Source organism: Felis catus, chromosome B2, assembly GCF_018350175.1.
Source record: "Felis catus isolate Fca126 chromosome B2, F.catus_Fca126_mat1.0, whole genome shotgun sequence".
Lineage (NCBI taxonomy): Eukaryota > Metazoa > Chordata > Mammalia > Carnivora > Felidae > Felis > Felis catus.
Window position 1 is genome coordinate 53,905,001 of NC_058372.1, and position 20,908 is coordinate 53,925,908.

Here is a 20,908-nt window from a genome sequence, read left to right on the forward strand (position 1 = left end):
GGGGGATGGGAGAGGGAGAAAGAGAATCTCAAGCAGGTTCCATACTGTCGGCGCAGAGCCAGATGCGGGGCTCGAGCTCATGAAACATGAGATCATGACCTGAGACACAATCAAGAGTCACTTAACCGAATGAGCCACCCAGGCACCCCTTAGCCAATTTTTTTTAATTGAGGTTTAACTAATAAAATAAAACAAGTAAATATTAAGTGTTCATTCAGTTCGGAGTTTTGACAATTGTTTGCATCCTATACCCAGCACCCAAAACAAGATATTTAACATTTCCATCTCCCTTGTGGTGCTTTGCAGTCACTGTCACATCCCTGCACCCAAGTCATCTGATTTCTATCACTTATAGATTAGTTTTGCTTTTTCTAAAATGTCATATAAATAGATCCTATCTGAGTCCAGCTTCTTTCACTCAGCATAATATTTTTTTAGGTTCCTCCATGTTGTGATTTGTTCCTTGTGATCACAAAGAGGTATTTCATTAAATGGATGTTTATTCATTCACCCCTGATGGATGTTGGGGACTTTCCAATATGACAGCAATTTATGCCACTATGCATAACGCTGAGTTTTATCTTTTTTGTTTCAACCCTTAGATTTATATTTGTGTGTCTTTAATGTAGGGGGCAGGGAAGGTGGAGAGTATAAGGGAAGAATGAATAGGGTATGCAAAGAAAATAGATAAGGGAGAGAAGGCAAATTTATGAGAGAATTAAAGGTGAATAGGCATGGATAAAGTATGTGATGCATCTGGAAGAATCATGGATGGTTAGACCCAATTAAAAGGTCTGTAAAGATATGCCATGCTAAGGAATGGGGAACTCCATCAGCAAGGCAACGGAGAACAGTAAAAAGAACTTTCAAAATGAAGTGTTCTCCTTTCAGCCTCAGTGAGGCAGTATAGAACACACCAACTTTGAAGGCAGAAAGACCTGGCCTCAAATCCCCACTCTACTACTAACTCTGTGGGCAGGAACAAGTTAGTAAAACTCCCTAAGATTTATTTCATCTGTAAAATGGAGAAAATACCACCCATTTCAAAGACTTGTAGAGATTCTGGAAAAAAAAAAGAATAATGAATGCTATGCAGCTAAGAGAATGCTCAGCATAAAATAGTAGCTCTTCTTAATGCTGTCTGATGGATTTTAGTACACTCATCTCAAACATTTACAGGAATCTAAGTGACGGCAATACATCAGAAGCATCCTTGATGGCTTCTGCTAATCTGACACTACTTCAGTGACTGCAGATTTATCAATGAGATCTCTGGTAACCCATTTTTGAATTAAGTTAACCGATTTTCTCAGGAGAAGATTTTTAAGGAAGATACGAAAAGAGTGAGCACAAGTTAACAAAATGAGGTTTGGAAGCAGCAACGGAAAATTTATCATGGCTACAGATTCAACTAGATACTTGTTCATAGGTTATTGATACCCTAAAGAAACAAGCCTGATGGTCCAGTTACAGTAATGATGCAACAGCATAGCCAGTTAAAGGCTCCCTAGCTTTACCCTGGGGCAAAGACGATAGTAATGCTTTAAAACAGAACTTCCTGTTGGGGCACCTGGGTGGCTCAGTCAGGTAAGTATCCAACTCTTGGTTTCAGCTCAGGTCACGATCTCATTGTTCATGAGGTCAGGCTCCATGCTGATGGGTGCGGAGCCTGATTGAGAATTTCTTTCTCTCTGCCCCTCACCTGCTCATGTGCACATGCTCACTCTCGCGCGCTCCCTCCCTCCCTCCCTCTCTCTCTCTCTCTCTCTCTCTCTCTCTCTCTCATAAACAAATTCAAAAAAAAACTTTAAAACAAGATCTTTCTGTTTACATAAACCATTTCAGAAATCCACTTAAATACTACTGATCTTACAAAAGAAATTAAGACTGTTTTAGCAAAAGGGATGAGAAAGAAATTAAAGTATTATATAGTGATACATGCTACTCCAACTGACCTCTGGTAGGAGCATAACAACTTTTATGAAGTGAAACCCTTTAAAGGAAATTAATTCAGCAGAGGAAATAACTTTTTTGCAGATAATGACCTTTTAAAAAGTGTAAACAAAATACACTGACATTCATACTAAAGGTAAATTTTTATCTGACTTTGCACATTTTTTAATTTTGTTTCTGCAGATGGGGTGTGCACAACTCATTCTTTTTAGAGTCTATGCTCTTAACTAAGAAATCCAGACCTAATTTACTTTAGCATGTCTTCTACCACAGGGCCTTCAGAGTAAATGTGTTCAGTCAGACCATCTCCTTTATCACCAGTTCCACTCTCCTGGCAACCTCATGAATATATATTAGCTAACTAAGATTTATTAACTAAATCTAAAATGGCTTAATTATAGCAACTGTAGACATAGCCCTTGAAAAGACCAAAGAGCTATGTAAATATGACCACCAAAATCAAAATGTTACATATATTAGCTCTGGATTCAAACAAACTGAGCCATGAATATTTTAGTGTAATAAAAGAAATGACATCATAGTTCCAAGATAAATTTGTAAGACATATACATATACATATATATATATACACATATATATGTATATATATACACGTATATATATACACATATATATACATATATATACACGTATATATATACATATATATACACGTATATATATATATATATATATATATATTTTTTTTTTTTTTTTTACAGGGGGAGAGACAGAGAGAGTATGCACAAGTGTGGGAGAGGAGCAGAGGGAGAGAGAGAATCTTAAGCTCCATGCTGAGCAACACAGGGCTCCATCCCATGATCCTGGTATCATGACCTGAGCCCCAACACGGGGCTCGATCCCACGACCCTGGGATCATGACCTGAGCTGAGAGTTGGATGCTCAACCAACCAAGCCACCCAGGTGCCCCTCTAAGACCTAAAAATATTTTCTAACAGTCAAACTACACATAAAGTATTGAAATTAAAACATATGTTCTTTATTTCATAAGTCCTGGATAATTTCAGCTAACTATAAGTTATTTAGAGGTTAGGTACTTTTCAGAATCAGAAATGGATCAGACAGGAAATTGGATTATAAAAGTAAATATAATTGGATTATCTTTTCTATTTCACTGGCTTGTGGTAATGCCACCCAATGCCTATTTTTTTTCCAGCTTCAAAATGTATCCCAGGACTAGAGAAAATACCCAGGAGGGCATGTTCTAGAAGAAGTGGAGTGGATTGCTGAAAGGAACATGCAATACAGGGATATTATGAGATATGACAGAAGTATATAAAATATAGCTTCTACCATCAAAGAAATCTAACTATTTGACACAAAATGGGAAGCTTCTTGACCCCACGTAGCATGGGAACTGAGAGCACAGGACCAGTGTAATCTTGAGCACTCATGACAGACTTGCGGAAGGTAGGAGAAGCCGTACACACTCGGTACAAGGAACTAGAGCAGAAGTACACAAAAGGGGATGAGCATAATGTGAGATGAGGAAACTAGTATATGTAAAATCATGCTGTACTCCAGAGTCTGCAGAGTGCTTTCACATGATCATCCCACATTATATTCACATACATTTGATAAGGAAGATACTTATTCACATTTAGAGATGAAAAAACCAAGGTACTAATAGATGAGAGTGATTTATCCAGCATCACCTAAGTGGTAAGTAGGACTTGAACACAGGTCTTTGGATTACAAAGTCCCATAGTCCTGTAAACTATGTAAGTCCAGCAAAGACACGGATTTCAATGATGTCAAATTTAAAAAGACTAAAATTTTCACACACCTTAAAAGCAAGTGTAATAAGATAACATTTTGAAAATCACTTACACATCTTCGTTTGCCTTTTGGCATAAAGTGTTAATCGGCCTTAAAAAAAGGGGGGGGGGGCGCCTGGGTGGCGCAGTCGGTTGAGCGTCCGACTTCAGCCAGGTCACGATCTCGCGGTCCGTGAGTTCGAGCCCCACGTCAGGCTCTGGGCTGATGGCTCGGAGCCTGGAGCCTGTTTCCGATGCTGTGTCTCCCTCTCTCTCTGCCCCTCCCCCGTTCATGCTCTGTCTCTCTCTGTCCCAAAAATAAATACACGTTGAAAAAAAAATTTAAAAAAAAAAAAAGGTTACAGAGGGGTGCCTGAGTGGTTCAGTCGGTTAAGTATCCAGTTCCTGGTTTCCACTCAGGTTATGATCTCAGGGTTCATGGGATCAAGGTCTGCATGGAGCACTGCAGCACGGAGCCCGCTTGGAATTCTCTCTCTCCTCTCTTGGGCCCACCCCCACCTCAAAATAAATAAACTTTTTTTAAAAGTTACAGAAATGCTACAGAAAGATGAATAATCACTTCTGACTTACAAAATAGGATCATTAAGCAACACTGTGTAACTTTGCTAGCCATGCTCTCTGTTTATCTAGACAGAGTTTGACAAATTGCTTTATTCTTTCCCCTATCCCTACCTCCTTTTAATCAGGGACCTCATGTGGCTCACAGAATTCTCCTCCAGCATAGAAAAGATACCCCCCCCCCCTTCCAGTTGTAACAGCAGAGCCACAGGACTAGTTGAAGGGAATATTTAATACAGGGAAATGTGGGATATGAAACAGGTATATTGTGGGAGAGAAGATAAAGAGGCTAGACCAATTTTCTAGGCCCAGCCTTTGGCCCTGAGAGAAAGAGGTTCATTCACAGTAACGAGTGATGTGGAAGGCAGAGGGGGCTCTTAGCCCTGCTCTGTATTGGGTACCCTGTGAAGGGGGCCATCTGTGGCTCTACTTAGAATAGACCAGACACAAGAGTACCTGTGAGTCTGGCTGGGGCACTGGCCACAGGGGTCATCCCTGGCAAGAAAAAGAGGCTCTATCTCGCAAGGGCTGGAGAGCAGATCATGTGAGTCAGGAACAACTGAGGATCCCAGCCAGAGTTTAGACACTTGGTAGCACCAACAAACCAAGGTGAAGTCAAGTAAATGATGAGCACGGACAAAGCCACAAGAATGGGCCCCAGTTCACTGTTTGCTGAGTTGGGAATTGGTGGTGCCAGGCATCAGGCAAGAAGAGGCATCACCCAGAAGGCAGAGGTAATAATAAGGAAGATAAAGACCCTGGTTAAGTATGGGTACCTTGTTTCCCCATAAAGGCAAGGTTGCAAAAGCCACATCTCTACTTATAGGTGCCCAAAGAGAAAAGGAGAGAGACTACTCCCTAGAACTAATAAGCATTTTTATCCAGGAGAGTCAGAACAACAGAGATTGTTCAAAAGACCACATCAGACTAAGCTTTACAACAGATTCAACTCTAGTAATTTTCTCGACTAATCAGAAATGGTAGAATTCATGAAGACGGCCAGAGATGTTATAAAGTTAAAGAAAATTTTTTCTTGGCATTTCCAAGTTTAACCATGAATTAAATCTTTCAACCCTACCGCAACAGGGCAGAAAATCTGCTTTACACCGAGCACAACGAAGAGTGATGCTCTTTTCTCAGAAGGGGTATTAAGACAAAAGTTCTGTAAGCAACTGTATGTGGTATGGGGATGAATCACTGACTCGAAGCTAGTTCGGTCTTGCATCAATAATGGCTAATATATCCTTTCAGACTATTTCAAGTGTAAAACAAAGGGGGGCAAAACTCCATGATGGAGTAGAACTACAGAAAAGTGGAACCTGAAACAATGCAACTTTGCATTACTGAGAAACGATGACAGACAGCCCCATTATGTCTATACTAGAGATGGGATTGTTCTTTTTCAGGAAAGGCTTTAAGAATTTAAGCTAAAACAGTGACAGTCTGTACACAGATGTGTGCCATCTGCTAGTAAACATCAGATGTCCTTACAAATCCAAGTGTTTATAATAATAAGGAAGGAATGGCTACAAGTCATATGTGAACACAGATGTAAATCAAAACATTCGTAAGCTTACTGTGCATTTTCTAACCATTTTCTGTCTATGCTGCACCATATAAGGCGGCCCAAGTTCCGGCAAACTAAATGGTTCTTTTCAAATTAACAGTGCGTAGCAAAAACTGTTGATGACTCTCGCCATAATCCCTAGTAAGAGAAATCCTGATCTTAATGGGGTCACATGGTTGCCTCAAATAAAAACTACACTTCCCCAGCTTTACTTTCAGCAAGAGTGGCCAAATGATAAAATTCTGACCAGTGAAATAAAAGCACAAGTATCATATGGCAACTCATATGGCACCTGCCAGGGCCTGGTGAACTCCTTATGCCTTCTTCCCTCTTTCCTCCTCTCTACAGGCTGGGAAGCCAAACTGATGGAAGAAGTCCACGCAGTCATCTCAGACCACGAGGCTGTTTTAGGAACAAGGTAAAAGGACTCTAAGTCGCTGATGATGGTGGTATTCAAGAGCATTTGTATTAATCAGCACTGATGAGACAGAGCTTAGCCAGCCCTGGACTAATTCCTGATGTACTTCCTTCACATGATAGAGAAGTAAACTTCATTTTAAGTCCGTGTTGTTTTAATTTGCAAAATAGGGTTATTATTAAACTGATTCTCATCCTAACCAAACACAGGGTTTTCCAGCAAACTGCTACTGAGTCCTTTAAAATGGAAAATTTCAGAGAAGAGAAATAGATAGCACTTATAAAGTACAAAGTAAAGAATTTGTATAATCATGTATACCATGTATCCTCTCTCAAACAGATCCCCTAATTTTCAGCTAGATGCATGGTCACTGGGAAGAAATATACATTTCCCAGTCTTCCTCGAGTTAGAGATGGCTATGTCCTGGCTAAGTTCTGGCCAGTGAATGTGAGAAATGACTGCGCTGTGTCTATGGAGTACCCTTAAAGAGAAAGGCAGTGCCCTTTTCTGTATTTCCTCCATCCAGATGCCTGGAATACAGATGCAGTGGCAAAGCATCTAAGAACCATGTGAGGGTAACAATGTAGGATGGCAAAGCAAAATGATAGAAGGAACCTTGTTCCAGTTACTACTGCTGTGTAACAAACCACTCCAAAGCTTAACTATGCAAGATAATCATTTCATTAGCCTGAGGAATTCTATAGGTCAGAAATTCAAACCCGGTAAAAGGGGACATCTTGTCTCTGTTCCACACTGTCTGAGCCTCAGCTGGTAAAACTCAACAGATAGAATGCCTGGCAGTTGGGGGGCTAGAATCATTCCGCAGCATCTTCACAACTGTAGGGGACCTTATTTGGGACAATCAGCCAGATCACTCATAGGCAGCCTCCACACTGGCCTCACAGAATAACGACCTCAGGGTAGTCAAACTGCTTTTGTAGTAACTCAGGGCTTCAAAAGCAAGTGTCCCAGACAAGGCAGAAGCTGTATCACCTTTCCTGACCTAACTTCAGGAAGTCACGTCGCATCACTAACCCCACATTCTATCGGTTCTGAGTCAAGTGTCCAACCAGATTCGAGAGGAGAAGGCAACGACTCCACAACCTTTCAATGGGAAAAGCAGCTAAGAAACTAAACACATGTTTTACCACCACCACAATCTGTGACCCTGAGCATCATACTAGCCCTGGCCAAACTCATGGGCCTGAGCTGCTTACCAGCCTGGACTCCCCCACTAAAGTGGAATTAAAAGTGATCATTTTTTGAGCCACTGTTAATTGTGGGCATCTGCAGTAAAATTTTAAAGAAACACTATGCACCCCAATATTTAGAAACAGATCAAACACAATTAGCAGTAATGTCTATCTCAAAAAACTAATTTTACACCTACGAAAATGACCCTGTAGTTACAATTCATTTTCTATTATCAGCTGTCGGCATATCTTCTTCAGTCAATATTATTAATGAAAATTAGAAACCCCTAATACACTACAATCCAGTCATTAGCATGCTTCCCACTTCCCTTCCTGGTTTGGTGCATTATGGGGTTTCTGAGCCCAGACAATAAAGATGCTGACATAGCCAAGAAACTGCAGCCTGAAAAACAATGAGTTCCAGATGCATGCACTGTGCAAATGTGACTGAATGGGCCCCGAAGCCTTTCATATCACAGCTACTCCCCCAAAGACCCTACTCTAGGCCGAGTAAAGCACTCATTCCACCTGCCTTTCTTGTCATGCATTTATAACTAAGCAAAGAGAATTTAACAGTTTTACAGGATCATTTCATATTCTAATCATTTAATATACACTGGATATATCATTATCCTTTTATTTTTTTTTTAATTAACAAAAAACAGAATTTCCACATCCTCAAATCCTCTCAAAACAAAGCATGTAAAAGGATCACTGGTTCCTTCATTCCCCTCAAAACAAAAAAAAAAAGGGAAACAAACTTTGAAAGCATTCTAATTAATAAACTGTACAAGTCTGATGATTTCAAAATACACTTAAAACCACATATTGCTTTGAAATATTGCTTAGATGCAAATATGTAAATATGCATCTAGAGGAGAATATTTAATACCAAAATCCATGAATGCAGAATTCAGAAAAATAAAGGTTTTTGAAACAGGTTAAGTTAAAATGAAGTTCTACAAGTCAGATCCAGCTGCGTGATCTGAGGGAAGCTACTTGCTCTCCCTGAGCCTTAGTCACATAGGTCTGTGAAATGGAACCAACTGCCAAGAAATGTCACAAGGATTAAATACAGTACCTGGCACAAGGCAGATATTTGGTGTATGTTAGATCCACTTCAGTTCAAGGACCACTAACTCACTAAATGACTATGCAAACCACCTAATGTCTCCACAGCCTCCTTTCCAGATCACAAAATATTCCATCTCACTTGCAAAAGGTATCAGACTGTGCCAGGGTTCCAGTAAACAGAGAATACAGGCAACATTCACTGAAATAGAAAAACCACAGGTTCCCTTTGATAGAATGGCACTGTGACTAGACCATTTCGTGTGCTCCTGTTGCTGGATGACACAGACTATATCCCCAAGAGAAGGCTGACAGATCTGTATTCTCTATACTGTCTTTGTCTGTCAATCACAGGCAGGACCAACAGAATGCTGTTTCATCTGCAGACTGGCATGGTCCCTAACGGGTCCATGTCAGTGCTGTCTCCTGGAGTACACTGGAGACAGCATGGCAGTCAGGCAATGCTCTAACAGTGTTTTTTCCAACAGGGCTTGGGGTTCATCTTTCTCACAGGTTTCCTCCTATATTTAGCAAGTGACATTAAGAACGGGGTTTGTGGTTTATGAAACATAAGTCTATTACCTATTTAAAGGATACCTCACCTGCAAGATGGATCTCTATATATTTAGCTCCCTAGAAAATGTAGGAACATTACTTTTTTAAAGGAGCTTTTGTTACAGAAGAATTATTTTAAAATATTGAGAAGAGCACAATAAACTGCCATGGATCCATCACAGAACTTAAACAATTATCGACTCACAGACAGCCTTGGTCCATCTATATCCATCTGTATATCTATACCCACTCCTTCCCACCATGAATTATTTTAAAGTAACTCTCAGACAGCATATCATGTCATCCATGAATATTTCAGCATGTGCCTCCAAACAGTAAAATCTTCCTTAATATCATGAAATAAAAGTTCAACATTTTTTTGTTTGGTGTAGGATCTCAGTGACTTAAACACATTGCAGCTGCCTGATATGCCTCCTTACTCTCTTTCAATCTATAGGTCCCCTCCTTCTCTATTTCCTTGCAATTTATTTGTTGAAGTGGGCAGATCATTTGTCCTATGGTTTCCCAGTTGGAATTTTGGTGATTGCACCCTCAATGTACCAGTTAACACATTCCTAATGTTTGCTATGAATCAGAAGTTAGATCTAGCTAATTGATAAGAGTCAAGCACATAAAATCTGGCTGTCTCTTTTTTTGTAGCAGCCATTAATGATCATGGCCTTGAATGCAGTAGGCATTGAATAGTAGCATTCCAACTCTGTCATTCATTTTTCATTTTGAAGCAAAACTATTTCAAGACACTTGTTGGTATGAGCACTGGGTGTTAGACATAAGGGATGAATCACTGGAATCTACTCCTGAAATCATTATTGCACTATATGCTAACTTAGATGTAATTTAATTTTTTAAATAAAGTAAGTGAAATAAACTCAATACACAGGAAAAAGAATACAAATAAAAGCTAAACTATTTCTGTAAAGAGAATCTTTCTTCTATTAAATATTTGTTTACTCTCAGGTATAGGTACAAGTTCATACACATAAACACTTAATACTTTCGCTTTATTTCAAGTTTCCAAATATTGAGTTGGTTCCTAAAACTTTCCAGGATGAGGTGGCTGCCAGACAAAAAAGGGGGTGGGGATTAAGAAGGAAAGCTTTGTATTTCTAAATTTCTAGATTTTCATAAGCCATGTTTTCAGACAGAGAGAACACAGGAAAAGCTTGATAGGGAAAAAGATGCTCTATTCTGCACATAACAAGTAAAACAGTTGGCTTTTCTAGTCTAAATTCATCTTTTATTTTAGTTTTTCAGTTATGGTATAAATTCTTTGCTTTATAGTCAGTAAATCTCTCTGGTAAACCAGATGCTAATTGCTAGAGGAAAACTTGACAAAACTTGAGGAAAAAAACTAAAAGATTTTTTGCCATTTAGCAAATAATATGTTGGCTTTACCTTTTCCCTATATGTGATAAGTTAAAAAAATACTCTGCAGAAAGGGTATAATCTTGTTTGAAAAAATAATAATAAATAAGTACCTATAAATGGAAAACATAAAAATGTGAATACACAGTTTCACACATTTTATGACAAAAGAAGGGAAGAATGTACAACAAACTGTTAATACTAGTTACTGCAGGAGAGGCACCTGGGTGGCTCAGTCAGTTCAGCCTCTGACGTTTGATTTCAGCTCAGGTCATGATCTCAGAGTTCGTGAGCTCGAGCCCTGCACTGGGCTCTGCACTGACAGCATAGAACCTACTTGAGATTCTCTCTCTCTCTCTCTCTCTCTCTCTCTCTGCCCCTCCCATACTTGTGTTTGCTCTTTCTCCCTCTCAAAATAAACATTAAAAAAAATACTAGTTACTGTGGAAAAGGCAGAATGGGGAGAGAGGAAAACAACTTTGTATTGATTGGTCTGCTTGTTACAACAAATTTGTGTTGCTTTCCTAACTTGGAAGCTGATGATTGATAGCAACAATATATAGGTTAAACAATTTTCAGAGTCCAAGAACAATAGGAGCTTCTTTTACTTCTAGATGCTGAAAGAACATCCATAACATAAAAAGCCAGCAATAAAGAAACAAACTAGGATTATAGTGCCTTCTGAGAACTGCTGATGGACTGACTACTGAAAAGTGACAAAAGACTACAAAATCACTCCCTAAGCCTGCAGAAGCACAGGACAGGATAACTGATAAACATACCTTTTATTTTGCACAAGAGAAGATCTTCAAAGGAACAACTGACTCTTTTTAAGAAGACAAGGGACCCTACATATCAAAAAGGTATGTACCATAGTTTTGATATTTTTGTGTTTGCCTTCTTAAATAATATTACAATGTTTTAAATTACTAAATTTTTGGTATTCAAGTAGGATTTTTTTTTAAGAAATCAAGTATTCAGGAGCACCTGGGTGGCTCAGCCAGTTGAGCATCCTCTGACTCTTGATTTTGGCTCAGGTCATGATCTCACAGTTTGTGGGATCAAGCCCCATGTCAGGCTCTATGCTGACAGAGCAGAGCCTGCTTGGGATTCTCTCCCTCCCTCCCTCTCTGCCCCTCCCCTGTTTGCATACACACACACTCACACTCTCTCTCGTTTTCTCCCTCTCAAAATAAAAATAAAATTAACATGAAAGAAAGAAAGAAAGAAAGAAAGAAAGAAAGAAAGAAAGAAAGAAAGAAAGAAAGAAAACAAGAAAGAAAACAAGAAAGAAAACAAGAAAGAAAACAAGCACTTCATGGCTCTTGGCTCAACCAGAAAGCTACCATCACTGGCTTTGAATCTCTGAAGTAGGGAAGATTAAGAAAAGATGACAATAAGGATGCTAGAAGCCACATTACAAGAGAAGTCATACTAGCCTCTAGCCATCTTCCTGGCTGAGTACCTAGAAGGAGTTGGAAAATGGTTACAGATTATGGCCTTGAATATTCCTTTCAATTAGAATAGATTCAAAAGGAACCTTACTTTAACAGAAAAAAATCAAGTGAACGGTAATTCTCAAAATTTAAACATAAAAATTTTCAATGAAAATGTATCACATAAACACCACATAAAACTCTGCAAACAGAACCACAAAATAGAATTCAAATATAAATTAATCCAAAATCTATCTACCAGGTAAATAAACAGTATAAGCTACAACTATCTTTTTTTTTCAATATATGAAATTTATTGTCAAATTGGTTTCCATACAACACCCAGTGCTCATCCCAAAAGGTGCCCTCCTCAATACCCATCACCCACCCTCTCCTCCCTCCCACCCCCCGTCAACCCTCAGTTTGTTCTCAGTTTTTAAGAGTCTCTTATGCTTTGGCTCTCTCCCACTCTAACCTCTTTTTTTTTTTTATCTTCCCCTCCCCCATGGGTTTCTGTTAAGTTTATCAGGATCCACATAACAGTGAAAACATATAGTATCTGTCTTTCTCTGTATGGCTTGTTTCACTTAGCGTAACATTCTCCAGTTCCATCCACGTTGCTACAAAGGGCCATATTTCATTCTTTCTCATTGCCACATCTACAACTATCTTTTTAAGGAAAAAAAGAAATCAATTATAATGATTTCAAGATGACTAATGAAATCACAAGATGGTTCTCCTACATACAGGGAGCATCACATCCCAATGCTGTCCATAAACCAGGCCTTCCTGGATCCCTGGTCTTCCCATCACATCAACAGTCTTTCACTGAAGGACCAACCCTTATAGCAGCCACAGTGATAATAGTTAGGCCATGAGAACCATTCTGTCCTTTTCCATAGAAAAAAAGGTAGAAAAAATAAAGAAAGAAGCCAGTTACACAAGATACCATATTACAGAATTCCATTTACTTGAAATGGCTAGAATAGGCAAAACCATAAGGACAGAAAGTATGCCTTATGCGCTGCCTTAGCATTGGGGCAGATAGAGAAAATAGGGCATGACTGCTAAAGGGTATGGGGTTTCTTTTCAATGTGATAAAAAAAATATTCTAAATTTGACTATGGTAATGGTTGCACAATTCTGTGAATATTCTAAAAACCACTTTAACTGGGTGAATTACACGGTATGTGAATTCTATCTCAATAAAGCAATTACAAAAAAAAAAAAAACAAAACTAGGGGGTAGTTAGTTCTCTGTAAACATGTTCCTTACAGAAGAAATTAAGACATAGAATAATCATGGTTAAAATGAGATTTTTTGACTATAGAAGGATGACACTTCCAAATAATACTGCAGAAAAAGGATGTATTGATGAGTTCAGTACATATAGGACCGCCAACTCTGTCCTAATTTCTTATATAGAAAAAGCGACAGGGGCACCTGGGTGGCTCAGTCGGTTAAGCGGCTGACTTCGGCTCAGGTCATGATCTCGCGGTCAGTGAGTTCAAGCCCCGCATCGGGCTCTGTGCTGACAGCTCAGAGCCTGGAGCCTGTTTCAGATTCTGTGTCTCCCTCTCTCTGACCCTGCCCCATTCATGCTCTGTCTCTGTCTCAAAAATAAATAAACGTTAAACTGAGAACAAACTGAGGGTTGATGGGGGGTGTGAGGGAGGAGAGGGTGGGTGATGGGTATTGAGGAGGGCACCTTTTGGGATGAGCACTGGGTGTTGTATGGAAACCAATTTGTCAATAAATTTCATATAAAAAAAATAAATAAATTGTCATGGAAATGAAAAATAAATAAATAAATAAATAAATAAATAAATAAATAAACGTTAAAAAAAATTAAAAAAAGAAAAAAGAAAAAAAGAAAAAGTGACAGACTCTTGTTTTTAAAACACAAAGATAGAAACGTTCCCTAAATTCAAGTAAAATCCATCATAATCCATGAAGACAATCACTGTATATTACAAACCTACTTATAGATATTATATTTGCAATTTTTTAGTTTTTTGTTTTGAAATAATGGGACTTAAAAAAAGTTACAAAAATAGTACAAAGAATTCCAATATCCTCTTTCATTCACGTTCTCCAAATCACAAGATCTTTCACCGTCATAACATTAGCAACACACTCTTCCTGCCTGAAATGTTGTTACAGAGAGGCAAAAAATTTTTAAAAGAAATACTCCATTTCCGTAAATTACAACCTTTCTTGGAGGCAGGGGGAGACGTAGAAGTTGACATGGTCCCTACTGGCAACACACTCTTTCAATGGCTTCTCCCTGGTCAATTACTAAATGAGAATTCCAACTGCACATGTAGATCTAATGTAGCTGTCAGATACTGATCAGAAGATGCCCTGCAAGTAGTATCACAATCTGGCAAGAGTCTAGGGCAAACATGATACTCGCTTGTATGCACAATCACCCTGGCACCAAATGCATTTATAACCATGTAGTATGTAAGTATATAAAATCAACACATTGCACTCCTTAAACTTACACGATGTTATATGCCGATTTTATCTTAATAAAACTGGAAACAATTATTTGTACAGTTTTTTAAAAATACAGATGGCTAGGCTTCACCCTAAAAGATTCATACATGCCTGGATTAGGTTCCTGACATGTTAACCCCAGGTTAAAAACCTATGAAAAACCTAAGCTTGAATCCTACAACTGTGCTTACACTTCCTTCTGACAAACTCAGAAAAGGATTAATCAGGTTTTCACTCAATGACACATCAAATCAAGAAATAAGATCTTCCACCAAAATCATTTTTTACCCAATAATTACATACGGAATCTTGATTTATGAACATGAACAAAGCTTTTGCTTTCAGTATTCATGTGCTATTATTTAATGCACCTTACAGCTGAGCATCCAAAACCACAAAAGCAATTTATTTCTATTACTTAACAGTATTCTACCTACTCGTGGCACAGACGTCAACCTTGAGCAATAGTGTAGAAATTTTAAAACAGACTCACATAATTCAAAAGTAAAAAGGAGCCTTGGAAACCATGTTGTGTGGCCTGCCCGCCTTCTCCTAGCCCCAACAGAGATGGGCTTTAAAACCTGCTCCTCCAGACTCTAGCACAAGAGTGCTATCTGCAAACTTTTAATACACTTATCTCCACTCACAGTTCACACCACATCCCCTCATACTATGTATGTGTGCACGTCCATATCCCTCTCCTGATTACACTTCTTTAAAGACAGAAATCCCGCCTTAACTACTTTGTTCCCCTTCCTTCAATGTCATTCACAGTTTCATTCAAGAGACAAGCAATAACAGAGCACCTGGGTGCCCAGTCAGTTAAGCGTCCAACTCTTGATTTCGGCTCAGGTCATGATCTCATGGTTTGTGAATTCGAGCCCTACATCAGGCTCTGCACTGTTAGATTGGGATTCTCTCTCTCTGTCTCTCTCTCTCTCTCTCTTTCTCAAAATAAACAAATAAGCTTTTTTTAAAAAACAAAAATAACCTTTAAAAAAGACAAGTAATAATAGCAAGTCATGCGATAAATGTCTACTTAACAAAACACTGTAAAATAGTTGCACAACTATTTTCTCTTTACCTCTTTTTTTTTGTTTACCTTTTACATATTTTTAGGTCAAAACCAAAAAAAAAGTGATTTCTTTTTCTTGATTAGTTCATTGTAGTCATTCAACAAGCACTTATTTTAACACCCACTATGTACTCTGTACCATAGCTAAAACAAATTTATGACAATAACACATTTACAGAAAGTAGTTCCTCCTTGTTTATCCTTAGGGATATGGCATCTATGGCCATATGTTCTAATTTTCTCCTTACATATACCAGGCATATTAGCATAAGCATTAATTTATGCCTCATTTATCTGATCATTTGCCTAGTATATGAAAATGCTTCTGCTCTCTGCTTGGATCAAGTCTCTAGCTTTCCTCTTTCATCAATTAACTGAGAAACAGAGAAAGAAAGGGGGAGAGAGAGAGAGAGAGAATAAAAGCAAAGGGGTCATCTACCGTTTACCCCCAGAAATATAGGTTCAACCTAACAAGGAACTCCAGTGCTTTTTCTTGTCATCTGTATTTTTTACCTTCAAGAATGTACTCAGATTAAGTACACAGTTAACCTAACGTTTGCAAATATTTTTGCTATCTAGCATGGAAGTATCTGTCTAACGTAATTGAATACCACAAATTTACAGGTTAATAATCAACCTAACAGTAGTTACACTTCAATTCTAAGAAGTCTCCAGCCCAAATCTAAACACCCATCCCTGAGTTTCCTTCCTAATAACCTAAACCTCTTCCCAGTGTGCATACACGCAGGTACACATGCCACATACAATCCCAGATGCTTTGAGAAAGACACCTATCTGGTTGGACCACTTCCACCTGGACAGGACTCTCTGAACGTCACTGCCCAGTTTTCCTGCGCTCTCCAGTGGCTAAACTGAAAAATGCAAGTCACCAACAAGCAAAGCAACAAGCACATTTTCCAAGACTATTTTTGGTCCAACTACTTTAACAGCAAATAACATTTGCTATTCAGGCTGGCAGTCTTTTCTTCTACTTCCTTTGGTCTCTGTCAATATTCGGTAACTTTTAGTGCCCCATTCACATGCTGGTTGGCCTTCGATGCCCCATCTGCACTAGCAGGCTGAGATCCCCTAGCTGCAGGTCAGGCCTCTTTTTTCAAGTCCAGCTACCTCACTATTTGTGGTACTATATGGAAGAATGACCTTGTTTCATTTATCTTTATAGTTCTAGCAATAAGCACAGAGATGATATTCAAATAGTTCTGTAAAGAAGGGAGAAAGTTAGGAAAAAGATGTTAGGAAGGGTGTTAAAAAGGAGGTAGGCAAAGGAAGAAGCAAAGACATCAGTTTCAGACCCCAAATCTACACACGATTGCCTGCCACTAGCTGGCTATATGGGCAGGGACAGCTTATTCACTGGGCCCGGTTTCATCACCTGTAAGATTACTGGACTACAGTCTATGACCTCTAAGATTCCATGACCTGTACGTTCTACTGTCTTATTCTCTTATACAAATGCTCATCATGCTAGTGAAGGTCACCACAGAAACACCCATTTTCAATGAGATTGTTCAAAGAAAAGCCTCTACAACCTCTTTCACTACTTTCATATCTCTGAAGATGTCTTTTCTCCCCTAATTTTATGCTGCAAAATATTTTTAGTTTCAATAGAAGTGGACATGAAAATCAGTAATTGAGGACTTAATTATTTTTAAATTATGAATTTGGTAAGAATTATGGTACATTATTTGTACAATTATGGTAAGAAGTCACTGCAGGAAGATGTTAGGTAAGAACTGGATCTACCAAGAAAAGGAATGAATTCTGATCAACCATTTGGTAGAAATAACATAGGAAACACAAGCGTGCCAAGACGTCATAGGGGGCCACGTGACAGAATAAAGGTACATGCAAAAGTCAAGATATGCAAGACTGATTTTGGGTCTGGGTTTTGAGGCACAGGTAATGAGAGGCGGCAGAAACCAATCTGCCTAGAGAGTGGGGACGTGATGATGGTGGGGAAGTATAAATTACAGTTATCTGACAGACAGCTTGAGGCCCACCAAGCAGACCCAAGTTAAAGAATTACTAGTGTCTGGAAAAACCTCCAAGGATTTGAATGAGAATAAAATCCTTGGTCCCTGACAAACTACCAGAAGCAAACTTTCCAGGAGTGGAGTTACAACGGCCTCCTCTTCAACCTTCCTAAGCAAGAGAAAACCCATCAGTTCCTTTGAAAAATATCTACACTCTAAATATTCTAAAAACACCTGAATAACATTTCCTCTCAAGACTTGGCAAATTTGATTTGGGGTTCACTGCATTTACATGAACTGTATGTGGGCCAAGAAAATCTAAGTGAAACTATTTGTCTCACTCAGCTGTGCACACGCACAACTTCTTACACCACAACTTCATGGGACGAAGAACCCCAATCCACCTAAGCTAACTATGGAAGCTGAACCTCGTTTCTCAAAGATATGTTAACCAAAACATGGCCGCACGTTTTGTTAAAGCTTACTGGCCTGAATCTTTAAGTCAAAAACATTGCAATTTCTATGATAAGGTATGAAGAGCATTTTCTTATAAAACAAAAGTGCCTGGCAATCATTGACCCATGTTTCATGACCTTTTCACATCACAAATGTCACTCATTCACTGACAATGTCTCTTACAATCATTCCTTCAACAAACACTCATTGAGTACCTACTATGTGCCAGGTACCAACCAGGCGGAGATCTAGCTTTGAAATCCTGGCTATCAAGCATTGCCAGCTTTCTACAACTTGCCATCTCCCATCTCAGACATAGAAGGCCTTTCTCTGCAATTGTTGTAGCACCTTTAATAGTCCAGATTATACAGGGGAATCCCAATTCTCTTAATCGAGAAGCACAAGTGGACTACTAGTGTTCTGGAAATCTACTGAGTCGGTGGTTTCTCTTCTATTTTAACATGGCTGATGCCCTTAAGCCACTCATAAATAACACAGTAAGGAAAACCTATTATTACCACCACAAGCAGCTGCACCTTGTCAGTAATCAATAAATTTTCTCAAACACTATTTTAGTTTGGTTTAAATACTGACTTCATCTTATAAGTCCCCAGGTTTAAGGATCAGGTAAGATGAAATGACTGGGCACCAAGCATCCTTTCACACAATTAATGCCCTATCAGTCACCAAATCATTCTTTCATCATTCATTGTTGAAAATTAATATTTATTAAAAACCTGCTATGTTTTATGAGCTGGGGACACAAAGAGCCCTGCCATTTGGAACTAAATTCTAGCAGAAAAAGAGAGACAATGAGCAATAACAATAAACATAACAAGTAAATATATCCGATGGTAAAAGTGATGATAGCTACGGAAACAAGCAGAGAAGGTCAAGAAACAGTAAGAGTGTTATAGGGTCAGAGCAGGGAAGGAGGTAAGTATAAGTTCAAATAAAATGATCTGAGAGTCCTCATTGGGAAGATGGCAGACATTTAAATAAGACTTGAAAAGGAGGGGGTGTAGCTCAGTGGTAGAGCGCACACTTAAATAAGACTTGAAAGAGATAGAGTCAGCCAGGCAAATATCTGGGAGAATGACATTCAAGGCAGAGGCAATGGACATTGCAAAGGCCCTAAGACAGAGTGTGCCTGGTGTATTCAAGCAAGATCAAGAAGGCCACTGTGTCCAGAAGGAAGAGATTGGAGGGAGAGAGCATTAAGAGATGAGGTCAGAGAGGTAACAGAAAAGCTGGCTACTGAAGGACCACATAAGTCATTTCAAGGACCTTTAATTTGACTCTTCCTGATATGAGATGCCACTGGAGGAATTTCGGGAGAAGAATAACAGATCCGACTTATGTTTTAAAAGATCCCTATAGCTTTTATATCGGGGGTGGGGGGAGATTTTCCAAGACAGAATACTTATCAAGTGCTTATCCCTGGGGTAGAAAAAATTAATCCCATCTAGAATAGCCAACACAATACTGAAGGATAATAAAGTAGGAGGACTGATACTACTCAATTTCAAGACTGACTATAAAGCTACAGTAATCAAGACAGTGTGGTATTGGCAAAAGAACAAAGAGATCAATGGAAAAGAATAGAGAGCCCAGAAATAGACCAACACAAATATAGCCAAATGATCTTTGACAAAGAAGCAAAGGCAATTCAACAGAGAAAGGATAATCTTTTCAACAAATGGTGCTGGAACAACTGGACAGTCATGTAAAGAAAAATGAATCGAGGCACAGACCTTTCACAGAAATTAACTCAAAATGATCACAGGCTGAAATGTAAAATGTACAACTATAAAACTTCACAAGATAACACAAAAAAATCTAGGTGGTCTTGTATTTGGTGGTGACTTTTTAAATACAATAGCAGTAACACACTCCATGAAAGAGAAATAATAAATTGGACTTTACTAAAATTAAGAACTTCTGTTCTGCAATAGACACTGCTCAGCAAATGAAAACATAAGCTACAGATCAAAAGAAAATACTTGCAAAACACATATCTGAAAAAGGACTATTATCTAAACTATACAAAGAACACTTAAAGCTCAACAAAAAGGGGGCACCTGGGTGGCTCAATCAGTTGGGTGTCCAGCTGTTGATTTCGGCTCAGGTCATGATCTCACGGTCATGGGATCAAGCCCCATGTCACACTTGGTGAGGAGTGCAGAACACAGAGCCTGCTGGCAATTCTCTCTATCCTTCTGCCCCTCTCCCACTTGTGCACGTGCATGAGAGCACTCTCTCTCTCCTTCAAAATAAATAAAATTTTAAAAAGCTCACTCAACAAAAATAAGAAAACAAACAACCTAACTGAAAAGAGGGCAAAAGATCTGAAGACACCTCACCAAAGAATATATACAAATGGCAAATAAGCATATGAAAAGATGTTCTACATTTTACATCATTAGACAATTGCAAAAACAAACAACAATAAAATACCACTAAACACCCAAATGACCAAAATCTAAAATAACCGACAACATCGAATGCTGACAAGGACATCAAGCAACAGAAACTCTCATTCATTGCTGACAAAAATGGAAAACAGTACAGCCACTTTGGAAGTCAGTTCAGTTTCTTACAAAGCTAAACACAGTCTTACCGTATAATCCATTAACACCCTCATAGATATTTACTCAAATGAACTGAAAACTTATGTCCATACAACAATCTGCAAATTGATGTTTACAGCAGCTTTATTCATAATTGACAAAAATTGGAAGCATGCAAGATGTCCTTCAATAGATGAATGGATAAACTATGGTACATCCATACAATAGAATATTCAGTGTTAATAAAAAATGGGTAAAGGGGGTATAAATTTATTTTTTTAATTTTTTACTGTTAACAAAAAAATAAAGAAAAAGAAAATTGAGCTGTTAAGCCACAAAAAGATATGGAGGAACCTTAATAGCATACTGCTAAGT

General features: G+C 38.6%; 1 protein-coding gene across 24 annotated transcripts in view; it reads right to left on the reverse strand.

The window, feature by feature from the left end:
- DST (dystonin) overlaps nucleotides 1-20,908 on the reverse strand; it is a 503,266-nt gene that overhangs the window by 286,661 nt on the left and 195,697 nt on the right. The gene's annotated exons all lie outside the window — the stretch shown is intronic.